This window comes from Chiloscyllium punctatum, chromosome 8 (genome assembly GCF_047496795.1).
Source record: "Chiloscyllium punctatum isolate Juve2018m chromosome 8, sChiPun1.3, whole genome shotgun sequence".
In the NCBI taxonomy this organism is placed as follows: Eukaryota; Metazoa; Chordata; class Chondrichthyes; order Orectolobiformes; family Hemiscylliidae; genus Chiloscyllium; species Chiloscyllium punctatum.
This window is the reverse complement of record NC_092746.1, coordinates 39897008-39913947: the sequence shown is the minus strand read 5'-3', so window position 1 is coordinate 39913947 and position 16940 is coordinate 39897008. Positions and strand designations below refer to the sequence as shown.

General features: G+C 43.1%; 1 long non-coding RNA gene across 2 annotated transcripts in view; it reads right to left on the bottom strand.

Moving 5' to 3' along the window:
• Positions 1 to 1123: 1123 nt before the first annotated feature.
• Positions 1124 to 16940, bottom strand: part of LOC140480486 (uncharacterized) — a 67219-nt gene continuing 51402 nt past the window's right edge. The window contains exon 7 of one of the 2 annotated variants that reach the window (XR_011961309.1): positions 1124 to 2986. This is a non-coding gene — a long non-coding RNA (uncharacterized lncRNA). Of the gene's footprint in view, positions 2987 to 6909; positions 7791 to 16940 lie in introns of those variants that run through there. The other variant, XR_011961311.1, reaches the window with a different exon arrangement.

Genomic DNA, 16940 nt, shown 5'->3' with positions numbered 1-16940 from the left:
AAGCTCAGATTCCAGATCATCAATTCTGAGCCGGAGTTCTTCCAGCAACCAACACTTGCTGCAGATGTGGTCACTGCCGTTCACAATGGGATCAGCCAGCTCCCACATCATACAGCTACAGCACATTACCTGCCCAGCCATCTCTGCTTAGTTAATTTCTTTATTACTTTGTATAGGTTTGAGTTAAAATACTTTCTGATACCTCTCTGCTACAGTCTTTTTCTAAAAACCAATTAGTAGATAAACCATAAAAAGTAAATTTTTAACCATTCACCAATAAAGAAATAGAAAATCCCTACCTTAACAAACCAGAGTCCTATTTTTGGTTAGAGGAGGGGGGGGAATGTGGGAGACACAACACGTGTAGTGTCTGGGGTTCAGCCACTGCCCAGATATATTACCTTAGTCGTCGCTCCCGCTTTTCCTACTTATTAACTAGGTTAGAGGAGGAGGGCGGGTGGGAGACACTACAGTAGTAGAGTCTCAGGTTTAGCCGCCTTGCTGATATACATGGTCACTGCTTTCCTACCCGGCTGCCCCTCTGGTCCACGTCACTTCCTCTGCTGCTCCAGTTCCTTCTCCACTGCTGCTCGCACTTAAAATGGCCATTGGCATCGAAAGGTGAGTACTTATACTCACTGCTTACCTTCGCGGCTGCCCCTCTGGTCCCCGTCACTTCCTCCGCTGCTCCTTCTCCTTCTGTGAAAGAGAAAAACACCGCTGCCCGCTACCGGTAAGTAATTTGAATAAAAACTGCCTTACCTCATCTGCAAACTTCTGAGTTCATCCTACCTCCGCTGCTACTCGCATTTAAAAATCATCATCTGACCTAACTTGTTTATTGCTATTGATTTAATTTCATTTTTTACTAACAAGGTAACTCATCCCCTTGCCCACCTGCCCAGTCTTTTTACTAGGTTCTACATCCTTAAATGCTTCGCTCCCAGCATTGCAGTCCTCTTGCAGTCAGGTGTCCCTGATACCCACCACATCATACCTGCCAATTTCGATCTGCACCACAAGCTCATTTATCTTATTTCGTACACTGTGCACATTCAGATAAAGTTAAAAATCACACAACACCAAGTTATAGTCCAATAGGTTTATTTGGAAGAACTGGCTTTTGGAGCACTGCTCCTTCATCAGGTGAAACAGGATCATAAGACACAGAATTTATAGCAAAAGATTACAGTGCCATGCAACTGAAATGGTATATTGAACAAACTTAGATGCTGTTAAGTCTTTCATCTGTTAGAATGGGTTGCAGCTTTCGGTTCATTAATTTGCAAATCCCAGAATTTCTTTAAGTCACATTCATGAGATAATTTAAGGCTTTATAAAGAAAGGTAACATCTCAGCTCAGACAATGCAATAAAGGTGAGAGATTAGAGTCTGTCTGTATCCCAATCTTGTGTCAGACTGGTTGTATTTCCAAAGTAGGTATTTACAAAATACTACTTGATCAGATGGGCCAACGGGCTAAGAAGTGGCAGATGGGGTTTAATTCAGACAAATGTGAGGTGCTGCATTTTGGGAAAGCAAATCTTAGCAGGATTTATACACTTAATGGTAAGGCCCTAGGGTGTGTTGCCGAATAAACAGACCTTGGAGTGCAGGTTCATAGCTCCTTGAAAGTGGAGTCACAGGTAGATAGGATAGTGAAGAAGGCATTTGGTATGCTTTCCTTTATTGGTCAGGGTATTGAGTACAGGAGTTGGGAGGTCATGTTGTGGCTGTACAGGACATTGGTTAGGCCACTGTTGGAATATTGCATGCAAAATTCTGGTCTCCTTCCTATAAGAAACTTGTGAAACTTGAAAGGGCTCAGGAAAGATTTACAAGGATGTTGCCAGGGTTGGAGGATTTGAGCTATAGGGAGAGGCTGAACAGGCTGGGGCTATTTTCCATGGAGCATCAGAGGCTAATGGGTGACCTTATAGTGGTTTACAAAATTATGCGGGGAATGGATAGGGTAAATAGGCAAAGTCCGTTCCCTGGGGTGGGGGAGTCCAGAACTAGAGGGCATAGGTTTTAGGTGAGAGGGGAAAGATATAAAAGGGACCTAAGGGGCAACGTTTTCACTCAGAGGGTGGTACTTGTATGGAATGAGCTGCCAGAGGAAGTGCTGGAGGCTGGTACAATTGGAATATTTAAAAAGAATTTGGATGGGTATATGAATAGGAAGGGTTTGGAGAGATATGGACTGGGTGCTGGCAGGTGAGACTAGATTGAGTTGGGATATCTGGTCGGCATGGACGGGTTGGACTGAAGGGTCTGTTTCTGTGCTGTACATCTCTGGACTCTATGACTCTACATGAAGTGACTGCCTATTTGACTGCCAGCAGATTGTGTACTTTTTTTGAGCAATCCTGCATGTATCTGCAAATATAATTCTGCAAATGCAAATTTACACCTTGGACTAATATGTGTGTGTTTGCATGCATGTAAGAGACAGAGAGAGAGAGGGAGAGAGAGAGAGAGTGAGTATGTGCATGTGAGTGCGTGTTTGCATATATGTATGCTCGGTAAAGTGTGTGTGAGTGTGATGGAGTATAGGCCTGTGAAAGGATATGTGTGTGGGTGTGAGTGTGGAGGGATGTATGTGTGTATGTATGAGAGAGGGTCTGTGTGAGTATGTGAGTATGTAAGAGTGTGTGTGTATGTGAGCTTGTGTGTGTGCGTGTGAGAAAAGGTATAGTGTAGTGGGGTCATCTGTAGTGCGACATGAACCCAAGGTCCTGGTTGAGGCCATCTTCATGGATTCCGAACTTGGCTATCAGCCTCTGCTCGGCTATTCTGTGTTGTTGCGAATCCTGAAGTCAGCCTTGGAGGATGATCGCCTGAAGATCCAACGCCGAATATCCCTGATCGCTAAAGTGTTCTCTGACTGGGAGGGAACATCCGCGTCTGACAATTGTTGTGCGGTGTCCACTCATCCATTGTCATAACATCTGCTTGGTCTCGCCAATGTACCATGAATCCTTGCCTGCAGGGTATGAGATAGACAACATTGGCCAAGTTACATGAGTACCTGCCGCATACATGGGTGTCACATTCAGATACAACACCTTGAGTTCTGTCTTGACCGTCCCTCTTCTCATTGTTATTTGTTTAACCAGTCTGTTTGAAGTTTGATTCCTAACCTTTTTCAAACACTCTGTCCTATTTTGTGCGCTGGAGACTTTACTAACTTCTCCTGAGTTTTCTTTTCATTTTATTATTTTCATATTTTTCAATGCAGTTGAATCCACAGCACAGATGTTAACCTGGTTCCTATTGGTCGTTATAATATTCTTGGATTTTAACCCTTCCCTTTCCCCCCACTTCTAGTTTAAGGTCCTGTTGACCACCCTATTTACCCTTTTCACTGGAACACTGGTCCCAGCTCAGTTCAGGTGGAGACTGTCCCAGCGGTACAGATCCCTCCTGTGCCAGTGCTCTATGAAAAAGAACCCCTCTTTCCTGTACCACTCTTTTAGACACATGTTTACTTCCCTTATCCTCATGCCCCTAAGCCAATTTGCACATGGCTCAGGCAGTAACCCAGATATTATAACGCTTGAGGGCCTTTTCTTTGATTCCTTGTTCTTGGTAATCCCTAAATAGGTCCTTTTTCCTAACCTTGCCTATATTGTTTGTCCCAATGTGGACCACAACACCTGGATCCTCCTCCTCCAGTATCCTTTCAAGCTGGTCAGAGATGTCCTCCAGATTCTGGATTAGTGGTGCTGGAAGAGCACAGCAGTTCAGGCAGCATCCAAGTCCACCCTGGCACCAGGCAGGCAATATACCATGCGGGACTCTCAATCCTGCTTACAAAGGACATGATCTATCCCCTTATTGGAGAATCCCCTCCAACTACCACTTGTCTTTTTCCTCCACCCACATACTTTGTACCTGTTGAACAAGGTCAAGAGCTGATGCTCCTCTACCTGGATCCCTTTATCTGCCTTACTTGAAGTCACACCCTGCTGTACCTGGCCACTGACCAAATTTGTGATACTCAATCTACCATGTATGACTGCCTCCTGAAACAAAGAGTCCAGGTACTTCTCCCACTGCAGGATGTGCTGCAGTATCTGAAACTCAGATTCCAGATCATCAACTCTGAGCCGGAGTTCTTCCAGCAACCAACACTTACTGCAGATATGGTCACTGCAGTTTGCGGTTGGTTCAGCCAGCTCCCCCTCATACAGCTACTGCACATCACCTGCCCAGCCATCTCTACTTACTTAATTAATTTATTAGTTAGTTGATCCCTGGTTAGTTAATTTAGGAAGTTTTGGAGTGGCATTTTTCAAATCTCGAACAGATTTCCTCCTAGCCAATCAGGTCACAGTGAGATCACTTTATTAGTTTGGTTTCAGTTACTCTCGGTGCTCCTCCTCCTCCTCCAACTCTGCTCCTGGAAACAAGGCCGCGAATCCCCGAGGTAAGTTAGTTTTATATGTACAGCTCTGTGTCCTCCTCCTCCTCCGACTCCACTCCCTGGAGTTATCACAATTGTTTAGCTGTCACAATATAAATGTTGCCCATGACATTTTGCAGACCTCTTTGGTGCTCCAATATCCCCACATTGCTACTGACATCCACCCTATCCAGATCTTCAACTTTTATAGTATCATTTAGTTGGTCAAACAAAAATGTGTTACAAGCCAAGGGAGATTGCTGAAGTGTAAATGCATTGAGAAAGCTCCCAAGAAGCATGAGCAATGTATTATCATTTGGGGCGGCACAGTGGCTCAGTGGTTAGCACTGCTGCTGCACATCACCAGGGACCCAGGTTCGATCCTTGCCTCGGGCGACTGTCTGTGTGGAGTTTGCACATTCTCCCCGTGTCTGCGTGGGTTTCCTCCCACAATCCAAAGATGTGCAGGCCAGGCGAATTGGTCATGCTAAATTGCCCATAGTGTTAGGTGCATTAGTCAGGGGTAAATATAGGGTATGGGAATGGGCCTGAGTGGGTTACTCTTCGGAGGGTCAATGTGGACTTGTTGAGCCAAAGGGCCTGTTTTCATGCTGCAGGGAATCTAATTATGGGAAGTTAGAGAGCCCATTCATCACTCTAATAACAAAAGAGCTACACGATTGAGGAATGGATTAGATTAGATTATTTACAGTGTAGAAACAGGCCCTTCGACCCAACAAGTCCACACCGACCCGCCGAAGCTCAACCCACCCATACCCCTACATTTACCCCTTAACTAACACTACGGGCAATTTAGCATGGCCAATTCACCTGACCTGCACATCTTTGGACTGTGGGAGGAAACCAGAGCACCCGGAGGAAACCCACGCAGACACAGGGAGAATGTGCAAACTCCACACAGTCAGTCGCCTAAGGCGGGAATTGAACCCGGGTCTCTGGCGCTGTGAGGCAGCAGTGCTAACCACTGTGCCACTGTGCCGCCTCCATGTTGGTGGTGCATATAAATATGTGAGAGGGTGGAGAATCCATTAGAGACAGACAAATTCACACTTGTACTACCAACCGTCCTTATCAGGAAAATTGCAACTTAGCAGTATAGTTACCCAGGACATATGAGGCATGTTAAAACATGGGTAACTCAACAAATGATACCCTATCAATCACTTCTCTGGGTGACCTGTCCTGACAAAACTCCAAGCATCCAACCACTCATTCACTGACTTATCTACATAGCTACCCATTCAACCACCTAGCTATTTATCCATTCATCCAATTACCCACTTACCAATCTACCCACATCACCAACTCACCCATTCACTAGCACACTTTCAAAGCCTGCGCCTTTAAATGTACCAGTTAGAATATGGCAGCTGGTGGTATAGTCAGGAGATGTATCCTGACTTCTTCCAATTCCACTGTGTTCGAATGGAATTTTCTGGGTATGGTTCTTTGATAGCTGATACCACGAGTGGTGACCTTATAGTGGAGGCCAATAAATCATGAGAGGCATAGGTATGGTAGATAGCCAACAGCTTTTCCCCATGAGTATGTAAGTTAGCTTGCTGAGCTGGAAGGTTTGTTTTCAGATGTTTCATCATGATGATGTGGTAAACAACTCCACCACCCTGTGGCTGAACATTTTCTCTCCTCCCACTACTCCGCCAAGGACATGCAAGTCCTGGGCTTGCTCCACTGTCAAATCCCAGCCACCTGGTGCCTCGAGGAAGAATGGCTCATCTACCACCTTGGGACCATCAACTACATGACATCAATATGGATTTCACTACTTTCCATTATCCCCATTCTTAGCTTAGATCCAACCTTTCAACCCGGCACTGCCCTCTTGAACAGTCCTAGTTGTCCATCTTCCTTCCCAACTATCTGTTCCACCCTCCTCTCTGACCTATCACCTTCACCCCGAACTTCATCTACCTATCACATTCCCAGCTACCTTCCGCCCCAGCCCCAACCTTCTCCCACTTATCTCTCAGCCCCCTTCGGCTACCCCCTCAATCCTGATGTTTCTCGAAACATTGACTCTCTTGTTCCTCTGATCATGCCTGACTAGCTGTGCTTTTCCAGCACCACACTTTTCTAAACATATTTGCATTGGTGTGCATGAATTATATATCTGTGTTAAAAAATAGTTATGAAGTTTAATTCTGGTTCAATACAATATATAATAATATATTATTTATTAACTTTAATAATAAATTAAATATTATTTAGTTAATATTAAATTTATTAAAACTAATAACAATTTTACCAAAATTGTTCTGCTAAATTAGGAGTCCAGATCAATCAAAAGAGAAAAAAATAAAGAAACCATTAAAGTTAACTTTCACTTGAAACCAAATATCGCAGAAATAGCAATAACAACAATGAATATTCACAAAACTATCAACAATTATTACTGTTACTTGAAAGCAGCAACTAAATAAAGAAAATACTGAGAAATTCCAAATGCACAGTCCCTGAGTTTCTTCCCATTTATTTACACATTCAGGAAATACACTTGTGACCTAAATGCTAACATTTCATATTACTGAAACAAATAATTAGTGCCAATGAGCCTGAAGTACTAAAACAATACCCATACTTTATAAAAGTCCTTGATGCTAAGCACATGATTACAGAGTAGAACTGGAGTGGTTATTATAAATATTATTCCTTACTTATGATGAGATTTTCTGGTATAATCCAAGCTCAGTAACTGAATCCAGGGATTCAAATTTACGATTAATTGTTACAATTCATGTGATAACTGACTCATAAAGGAAGTTTGGACATTTCTTTCACACTCTCAGCAAATCCCAATATTATTCACAATCAATGAATTACATTTAGAAGTGTACTCATTGTTCTTTTACAGCTGAACATAGCCAACTTGAACAAAACGAAGTATGCAAATACTAATTACATGATAAATGGTTTCATTTTTTATTACAGAGTTATTACAACTCAAAAGGAGGCCATTCAGCCCATCATATATGCTCCATATTAGCAGTTGTCTTAATTCCATTCTTCTGTCTTCTCTCTGTATCTCTGCACACTGGTACTTTTCAGAGGACAATCTAACTCTCTTTTGAATACATTCACAAAACTTGTGACTACTAGACATCAGGCAAAGCATTCCTAACCATAATGTTTGCTGCACAACAAGCTTTCTCACACATCCCTTTTGCTTCTTTTGCCAATTACTTTAAATCCATGCTCCTTTATTCTTGATGCTTCCCAATCTGTTGTATACTGTGTGATGGTTGAAGGTGAATTTCACAGGATCCAGTGCCGTCAACTATTTCTTGATGTCACATGGAATGAATCGGATCAGATGAAGATTGGCACCTGAGATGCTGAGGACCTTCAGACAAGTCCAAGAAAGATCATTTACTCGGCACCTCTGCCTAAAAATGGTGAAAACGCTTCAAACAGCTGTACACATCCCCTTTGGGAATCTCACTATATTCTATTTTCTGGAGTTGGAGATGCCAATGTTGGACTAGGGGGTCCAGAGTTAAAAATCACACACCAGGTTATAGTCCAACAGGTTTATTTGGAAGCACTACCTTTGAGAGCACTGCTCCTTCATCAGGTAGTCCAAATGAAGGCGTAGCATTCAAAGTTAGTTCTTCCAAATAAACCTGTTGGACTATAACCTGGTGTTGTGTTAGTTTTAATTATTTTCTGGAGGAAGAGAAGGAGGAATGCGAGGAGATACCTGACTGTGAAAATACAAAAGAGATGAACAGTGCTCGTTCTTCATTAACCTTTAAACGACATATAAAGCTGATATTCACTTCAATTTATTTCTCCAAAAACTCTGAAATTAAACAGCCTTGCTGTGACAGACCTTTACTCCATGCTGCAATCTGACCAGCTGCTATTCTTCACCACTGATCTAGCAGTGCTTTGTGACTGTCAAGATCACTTTAACTCTCATTTTTTTATGTTTCACATGTCAATTATGTTTCTTTACATGGCAAACTTTTGCATTCTTTTTATTTTCATGCAATCACATCGGAAAGCATGAACCTTTACTTAACAGGGGAATTCATAAAGCCCAGGGCATCTATGATGTTTGTGAAAGCCTGACTAACCTTAATGACAAGAGTCTTTTCAAACCTTTATACCAGAGAATTAAATGCTAGGAGATACTAGATAAAAAAACAGAGACTAAACATTGGGTTGATCTGGTTTTTGGGAATGGTAGTCACAGTTTAGAGCCAACATATTTGTATGATTGTCCCATTGACCTGAGCAGCTCCCGTGCTGCTGTCTCTTCATCTAGTGCCTCTTCATGACCTTGCAGCAATGACCGCATCTCAAGAATGAATTTTAAAAAGGGGAAGAGCTGCCAGCACTTTTTTGCTGATCACATGGTAGAGCGATCTGTTGCCCCAGACTGTATCTTAAAGGAACACTGCACAAAAATATTGCTGCAGTGTAACTTATTCCAAACTGAACACCAAGACAGGCAGAGTGGCCTAGTTGTGATGGATGCAGTGTTGCTTTTGCCATGATGAGTGAGCTGCTGATGGTGTTGACCATGTACTTCTTCATCCCACATTAACTCTCTTCCCTCACTTATCTTGCCTTCTAAGTTCATAGTTTCAGACATCAGATAATTACAACCAGCTGAATTACAGCAAATACACAGAAGGAAAATGAACAATACAGTATTGATGAAAAGAACATTTCACTGAATCTGCCACATATAGCAACCAGCTCTAATACTGGCATTGTCCATACCTTTCAAGCTGATATAAAATTGGGATCAGAACATGGTGAATGATTTGGGCATGGGTGGAGGTTGAATTGATTTCCACTTTGCTGGAGAGCAGGATGACAGATGACATCTGGTAAAAAAGACTCAGAAGAGAATTTTTATGGGGTGGCATAAAGGATAGTGCTGACAGGTATGCACAACGAAATGCAGGTTGCATTGTTGGCCAACCAGATAATTTCCCATCATTTTCAAAAACCAATGGATGAGACATCTCCAACATGTGGAGAACTTTCCACTTTCTTCAATCTCTGCTTCATCTTTTTTTACCATTTCTCAGTCCCAGTGGCATTGTAACTAAAACCCCATACCAGCTTCAGCCTTTATATACTGCTCCCCAAGAGAATATGGCTTCATTTGTAAACAGTCGCTTGGCAATACAGACCTTTGAGCATTGTTGAAAAAAAAGAAACTTGCTGCTGGAGATTTTTATCTTTCACTAATCAGGACAGAATTGTTTAAATACCAAATCTCATTGGGAAAAACAATCTACTGCAGGCAAAGAGAATACTGGTGGGGTGGCAAATTGACTGAATTGGTAGTGACATAACTATAGGCAAAAATTAACTATCAAACTTTTATGTAAATTCAAATTAGGCGACTTGACTCTGACTGGTTAAGGCATTGACACGGTGAATGCAGCATAGAATGTCCGACTCAAGTTTGTGATGAGTTGAAAAAGAAACAATGTGTAGACATGTTCTGTCGGTTTACAATAGAATGGTCCTGGATGCAAATATGTGTGAACCACACTGTGAACCCAACTTATCTTAAATTAATTGTTAGTACAATTCTTTGCACAGTCAGAAATGTTAACCAATCATGAAGTCACATTGAATGTCAAACACTATGTTCTGAGTTTTGCAAGCTCAAGTTATTTGGATATGGTCAGTGCTCTGCCTATTCTAACAGCCAAAGCGATGTGTTGTTTTGTACAAAATACCAGGAAATAGGATGTCCTGCCATAATATCAAGCATGACACAGACACTAAACTACACGTACCACATTACTTGCTTGTACAGTGGACAAAAGATATTTTTAGCTTGACAGCAGTATCCTGTTGCTACTGTATAGTAGCACTGAGAAATGGCTAACATCACCTGCTGTTCACTTACCAAACAATCAGTACTCTCTTCATATGAAGTATAAATTATTGCTTCCTATGAAACTGGGTATTCTTTCAATTCTATGCTGATGAATGCAAGATGAAAATCTTTGATTGCGTGTTTCTTTTTTTCCAGTAGCACTCTGTAAATTCCAGCTACTCACTATCTCCAAAACACAATCCTGTCCTTTCTAACACTTTGCAACAAAAATGCTCCAAAAAGATTGCTTCACCTGCAGTTTAAATGCCTTTCCTTTTATTAAGACTCCTATCTTGCAGTTGAATTCTTCTTGTTTGCATAGTGATGTCAGAATATACTTGCACATTCATTCTCTAAAGAAGTAATCTTGGCTTCACGTCGGCCTGATGGGGCTGTGTGATATCAGACTAACATCCGTTTAGTTCATGCTCCTTTATGCACTCTTCTACCAACAGAATGGTGTGCAAACCATACCGGAAGCAGTCTATGCAGGAGACATATGGTGAGAGGCAGAAAGCCACCACAACAGTAATATTGTACATGACAATTCTCACTTCTCACAGTCAGCCAGTGTTTTGAAGGCAGCCAAACTGTGTAATTTACTGCAAACAAACCAAACAGTGAAGCAACAAAAATCCATTTACAATGTTTATTCAAAACAATTGCTCAGAAAACTAGAGTAAACAAAAATTAGATGCATTACTGTTTGAGGTACTTGCAGCAATGTGTGTGCCTGATGTGAGATTAACACAAACTCCAATATCCCTTCTAGTCTCTCTGTTTCAATGTTTCTATCTCCATTCCCGAATGCATGCCAGGGAGATTAGAAGATGGCAGAGCCTGGTTGACCACAATTACCATGCTGCACCAACTCCATCTACAGGTTCTGAGACACCTTACAAGCTATTAACACAGGGAACTAAAACTGCGGTTGCTGGAAGTCTGATACCGAAACAGAAAATGCTGGAGAAACTCAGCAAGATTGACAGCATCCGTGGGGAGTTAAGGGTCACAGGAACTGAGACATTGACTCTGCTTTCTCTCCACAGATGCTGCCAGACCTGCTGAGTTTGTCCAGCAATTCCTGTTTCTATTACGTTAAAAATCACACAACACCAGGTTATAGTCCAACAGGTTTAATTGGAAGCACACTAGCTTTCGGAGCAACGCTCCTTCATCAGGTGATAGTGGAAGGCTCGATCGTAACACAGAATTTATAGCAAAAATTTGCAGTGTGATGTAACTGAAATTATACATTGAAAAATTGATTGTCTGTTAAGCCTTTCATCTGTTAGAATACAGTGATAGTCTCACTTCTTTCATGTGTAAATCACAAAACCTTTTTTTAAAAGTTGCATTCTCAGGTTAGCTGTTAACAATGATGATAGCTAGACAATATGTTGAAGGTAAAAACAATGACTGCAGATGCTGAAAATCAAATACTGGATTAGTGGTGCTGGAAGAGCACAGCAGTTCAGGCAACATCCAATGAGCAGCGAAATCGACGTTTCGGACAAAAGCCCTTCATCTAAAAAGTGAGATAACAGAGTTTTACATAAATTCATGCAGTTTTTTTGCTCAAAAACTATACATTCATGTAGAACTCTGCGCTCAAAACCTGCATGAATTTATGTAAAACTCTGTTATCTCACTTTTTAGATTAGAATCAATCTAAACATCAGGCCATAGACAGAGAACACAGGGGGCTAACACCTTCAACATATTGGATTAGTGGTGCTGGAAGAGCATAGCAGTTCAGGCAGCATCCAACGAGCAGTGAAATCAACGTTTCGGGCAAAAGCCCTTCATCAGGAATAAAGGCAGTGAGCCTGAAGCATGGAGAGATAAGCTAGAGGAGGGTGGGGGTGGGGAGAAAGTAGCATAGAGTACAATAGGTGAGTGGGGGAGGGGATGAAAGTGATAGGTCAGGGAGGAGAGGGTGGAGTGGATAGGTGGAAAAGGAGATAGGCAGGTAGGACAAGTCCGGACAAGTCATGGGGACAGTGCTGAGCTGGAAGTTTGGAACTAGGGTGAGGTGGGGGAAGGGGAAATGAGGAAACTGTTGAAGTCCACATTGATGCCCTGGGGTTGAAGTGTTACGAGGCGGAAGATGAGGCATTCTTCCTCCAGGCGTCTGGTGGTGAGGGAGCGGCAGTGAAGGAGGCCCAGGACCTCCATGTCCTCGGCAGAATGGGAGGGGGAGTTGAAATGTTGGGCCACGGGGCGGTGTAGTTGATTGGTGCGGGTATCCCGGAGATGTTCCCTAAAGCGCTCTGTTAGGAGGCGCCCAGTCTCCCCAATGTAGAGGAGACCGCATTGGGAGCAACGGTTACAATAAGTGATATTTGTGGATGTGCAAGTAAAACTTTGATGGATGTGGAAGGTTCCTTTAGGGCCTTGGATGGAGGTGAGGGAGGAGGTGTGGACACAGGTTCTACAGTTCCTGCGGTGGCAGGGGAAGATGCCAGGATGGGTTGTAGGGGGGGTGCGTGGACCTGACCAGGTAGTCACGGAGGGAATGGTCTTTGTGGAAGGCGGAAAGGGGTGGGGAGGGAAATATATCCTTGGTAGTGGGGAATTTTTGGAGGTGGCGGAAGTGTCAGCAGATGATTTGGTTTATGCGAAGGTTGGTGGGGTGGAAGGTGAGCACCAGGGGCATTCTGTCATTGTTACGGTTGGAGGGATGGGGTCTGAGGGCGGAGGTGTGGGATGTGGACGAGATGCGTTGGAGGGCATCTTTAACCACGTGGGAAGGAAAATTGCGGTCTCTAAAGGAGAAGGCCATCTGGTGTATTCTGTGGTGGAACTGGTCCTCCTGGGAGCAGATACGGCGGAGGCAGAGGAAATGGGGTATACGGGATGGCATTTTTGCAAGAGGTAGGGTGGGAAGAGGTGTAATCCAGGTAGCTGTGGGAGTCGGTGGGTTTGTAAAAAATGTCAGTGTCAAGTCGGTCGTCATTAATGGAGATGGAGAGGGCCAGGAAGGGGAGGGAGGTGTCAGAGATGGTCCAGGTAAATTTAAGGTCAGGGTGGAATGTGTTGGTGAAGTTGATGAATTGCTCAACCTCCTTGCGGGAGTTCCAGGTAAATTTAAGGTCAGGGTGCTGTACATCCACTAATATCATTTATTGTATCCGTTGCTCCCGATGTGGTCTCCTCTACATTGCGGAGACTGGGCGCCTCCTAGCAGAGCGCTTTAGGGAACATCTCCAGGACACCCGCACCAATCAACCAAACCGCCCGTTGCCCAACATTTCAAATCCCCTTCCAACTCTGCCGAGGACATGGAGGTCCTGGGCCTCCTTCACCGCCGCTCCCTTACCACCAGACGCCTGGAGGAAGAACGCCTCATCTTCCGCCTCAGAATACTTCAACCCCAAAGCATCAATGTGGACTTCAACAGTTTCCTCATTTCCCCTTCCCCCACCTCACCCTAGTTCCAAACTTCCAGCTCAGCACTGTCCCCATGACTTGTCCGGACTTGTCCTACCTGCCTATCTCCTTTTCCACCTATCCACTCCACCCTCTCCTCCCTGACCTATCACCTTCATCCCCTCCCCCACTCACCTATTGTATTCTATGCTACTTTCTCCCCTCCCCCACCCTCCTCTAGCTTATCTCTCCATGCTTCAGGCTCTCTGCCTTTATTCCTGATGAAGGGCTTTTGCCCGAAATGTCGATTTTGCTGCTCCTTGGATGCTGCCTGAACTGCTGTGCTCTTCCAGCACCACTAATCCAGAATCTGGTTTCCAGCATCTGCAGTCATTGTTTTTACCTTGGAGAACACAGGGGGCTAACACTTTCAACATATTGGAAGTAAAAACAATAACTGCAGATGCTGGAAACCAAATTCTGGATTAGTGGTGCTGGAAGAGCACAGCAGTTCAGGCAGCATCCAACAAGCAGCGAAATCGAGGGCTTTTGCCCGAAACGTCGATTTCACTGCTCGTTGGATGCTACCTGAACTGCTGTGCTCTTCCAGCACCACTAATCCAGACCTTCAACATATTGTCTAGCTATCACCATTGTTAACAGCTAAGCCGAGAATGCAACTTTTAAAAAAAGGTTTTGTGATTTACACATGAAAGAAGTGAGACTATCACTGTATTCTAACAGATGAAAGGCTTAACAGACAATCAATTTTTCAATGTATAATTTCAGTTACATCACATTGTAAATTTTTGCTATAAATTCTGTGTTACGATCAAGCCCTCCACTATCACCTGATGAAGGAGCGTCTCTTCGAAAGCTAGTGTGCTTCCAATTAAACCTGTTGGACTATAACCTGGTTTTGTGTGATTTTTACCTTTGTACACCCCAGTCCAACGCCAGCATCTCCAAATCATGTTTCTATTAGCACATGGAACTATCTCTGCCTGCTGTGGTTCAGATAGATACATGACACATCAGATAGATAACTAGGCATCTAATGTAGGCACAGCTGAAGTCAATCTAAACTAGAGAGACATCAAGAGTATGATTATCCTGTGGTGTTCCAGACCCATTGTAAGATTAAATCAGAGTCCCATGAGCACACTGGCTTAGGAGCCAGAATGGGAATCTATTTTGCCAGAAATTGTGTAAACTTTGACTGCCTCTGACCTTACCATCCAGTTACATGCTGTGGACCAGCTTCCAATGCTGCTAGTAAGGGTTTTTAATGCCACAACCATCTCATTGATGAAGGTGGGTGCTGCAGAAGCAGTTAGGAAAATCCAACAGCACCTGAGAAAGGAGGCAATCTTGGAGAGGTAATGATTAATAAATATTTTAGAGGAACTAAGCAGGCAGGCACTTCTGATCGAAGGGGATGTAGCTTTTGTTTTCTACAGCCTCCTTTTTAGTGAATGAGGCCTCTAGCTCTCAGAATCCATCAGACTGTTACAGGGAAGCCATATCCATTGAGTGGAAAGCCTCCAAACATAGCAGGAACCATATTAATGCTACCAAATGCAGATGAGCAATCTCAGTAACCTCTGAATGGTACCTTAAACTACATATTGGTTGTGCACTGTTTTGCTGGGCCCACCCTGTAGTAACCTCCTAAGAGTGGGAATGCGTCAAACAGCTGTCTGTGTTGTGTCATTTCTCATGGTCAGTATGTTACTATACCTTCAAGAGACAAAATATATCATATACCTTTACAAAGCATTCTCTTTACATCAACATTGCATCAGAACATGCAAATTAAAGAGTATAAGGAACACATACTACACCTTACTTTTGATCACTTGAAACATGAGGCACAACTAGAAACATACTACTCTGTTGTAATCTACCAATTTCATAACTGGGAGAAATTAAGGATTGCAGATGCTGGAAATCAGAGTCGAAAAGTGTGGTTCTGGAAAAGTACAGCAGATCAGGCAGCATCCAGGGAGCAGGAGAGTCGATGTTTCAGGCATAAGCCCTTCATCAAGAATGGGGCGGGTGAGGTGGTAAGGGGGCTGAGAAATAAATAGGAGGGTGGTGGTGGGGGTGCGATAGCTGGGTTGGCAAAAGGTAGATGCAAGTTGGGGGTGATAGTGATAGGTTGGAGGGGAGGGAGGAACGGCTAGGTGGGAAGGAAGATGGACAGGTAGGACAGATTGGAGGGTTGGATCTGGGATAAGGTAGGGTAGGGGAGAGGAAGAAACTGGTGAAGACAGCTTCATATCTCGTCAAACATTTTATTATCTGAAGAATGCAATGTCTGTGTATAATAGTTAACTGCATAAATGTTTGTTGGATTATATTATTCTCATCGGATTTCTTATGTTATCAGATATAATTTAAGCATCGTTATACTCCTTAAAGCACTCTATTGTGGGCAAACTCACACTATGTCAATAGAAGTGAACATCTGGAAAAAACTTCAATATCATGGTGATAGATATTTGGAAAACTATTTGAAGACCAACTGGACAATAGTTTTGGACAATGGAGAATCCTCAACAGCATCAGTTTCCATAAATAGCTCTAACAAATGGCTGTCAGAATCTTTAATACCACAATATCTACACCTTGTTTCTTTTGTTATGAGTCAATCAGTAGCAGATGGAATTTAATCTTGACAATTATGAAATGATGCTCTTCGGAAGAAGCAACAAGACAAGGGAGTACTCAATGAATGGCAATATACTGGGAAGCTCAGAAAACAAAGGGATCATGGAGTGCTTGTTCAAGAATCCTTAAATGTGGCAAAACCAGTTAGTAGAATGGTTAAGAAGGCAAATGGAATGATTGCCTTTATCAATTGAGTCATAGATTATAAAAACAGGGAGGTCACGCTAGAAATGTGCTGAATTTTGTTTAGGCCACAGCTGGAGTACTGTATGCAATTCTAGTTCCACACTGTGGAAAGGACGTGAGGGCATTGGAAGGGTTGCAGAGGAGATTGACCATAATATTGTCTGGATTGGAGCATTTTACCTATGAAGGGTGGATGGATAATTTCAGAACAGACTTGTTTGAGGGGGGATGAGATAGAGATGTGTAAGATTATGAGGGGCATGGGCAAGGTCAAGACATAGCAGCTGTTCCCCTTAGTTGAAGGGCGAATGACAGAGGAGCATAATTTTAAACTGAAAGGCAGAATATTTAGAGGGGATTAGAAGAAAAGCCTTGCTCATTCAGAGAATGGTGGAAATCTGGAATGCACTG